Below are 1177 nucleotides of genomic sequence, written 5' to 3'. Positions count from 1 at the left end.
TGAGCGGAAATATTTTGTATTTCTATCACTCAATTGTAACCATCTAACTCTAGACTTGGAAGCCAAGAATTTTTCCTGGATTGCAAGAGCATTGTGAACATTTGTTTCGCCATAATTTCATCCTCATCAATCATAGAATTGGTCCCAACCACTTCTTGTAATTCCTGGATGTCACCCAATTCAATCATTGCCATCACAACATTCTTGTCCACATTTCCAAAGATATTCTTGTTCCACACTTTTAATTTTTTCTTAAGCATTTGTAGTGTTTTTGCAATCCTGAACATAGGAGATCATGTGATTTGTTGTTTCCATACCTCTTTCACAACTTCCAAGAACTCAAGATGTTCAGTCCAGACATGTTGAAACCGAAACATGATATTTCTTGCTTTTGGCATAGGGCAAGATTGTAAAATAATTGGTGAATGATCTGACGAGATTCTTTGTAATACTTTCCGAGAAGCATTTTCATGAAGATCCAGGAATCTTTCATTTACAAGACATCAGTCCAATAAAGCTTTAATGTTTTTAGCACCCTTCCTATTATTTGTCCATGAATATCTCATACATTCATGAGTGGGTTGAATAAAGTCTAAAGAGTTTACGAAATTTGCAAACTCGTCACAAGAGGTTCTATTAGGTGGATTTCCCCCAGCTTTCTCAGAGGAGAGAAGTATAGCATTAAAATCCCCCATGATCACCCAAGGAATATCATAATTGCAAGATAGATTCTTTAGTTCTTCCCACAAGATCCTACGCTTAACCAAACTGGTTTGAGAATGGATGATAGAGAAGAGCACCGATTCATCTTGACTATAAAAAATGAAACGCTTTATTCAGAACAGACAATAACATTTGGTGCTTTTATTATATTTTTCCAAAAAAACCAAAGATTTGGCTTTTGATTATTTCTAGAATTATGAACAAAATTTAAATCAAAATCCAAGGAAGATAAAAGACATACCGGAGCCTTTGAAGGTGTAATCATGGGTTCTGCAATGGTTAAGACTTCTATATTTTATGATCTCAGCAAATTTTTAATGCGGCAATTGCCCTTTTGTTTGTAAGCCCCCTTACATTCCAGAATACAGTCTTCATTGGGATAACTTTGTATTCTTTAGTTGCCCCTTCGCAGCAACTCTATCGGATCTCCTTGAAGGTGATATATCTACCCGCT

This window comes from Amborella trichopoda, chromosome 4 (genome assembly GCF_054954075.1).
Source record: "Amborella trichopoda isolate Santa Cruz 75 chromosome 4, AtrichopodaSantaCruz75HAP2 v2.0, whole genome shotgun sequence".
Classification (NCBI taxonomy): domain Eukaryota; kingdom Viridiplantae; phylum Streptophyta; class Magnoliopsida; order Amborellales; family Amborellaceae; genus Amborella; species Amborella trichopoda.
This window is presented reverse-complemented; position numbering follows the sequence as displayed.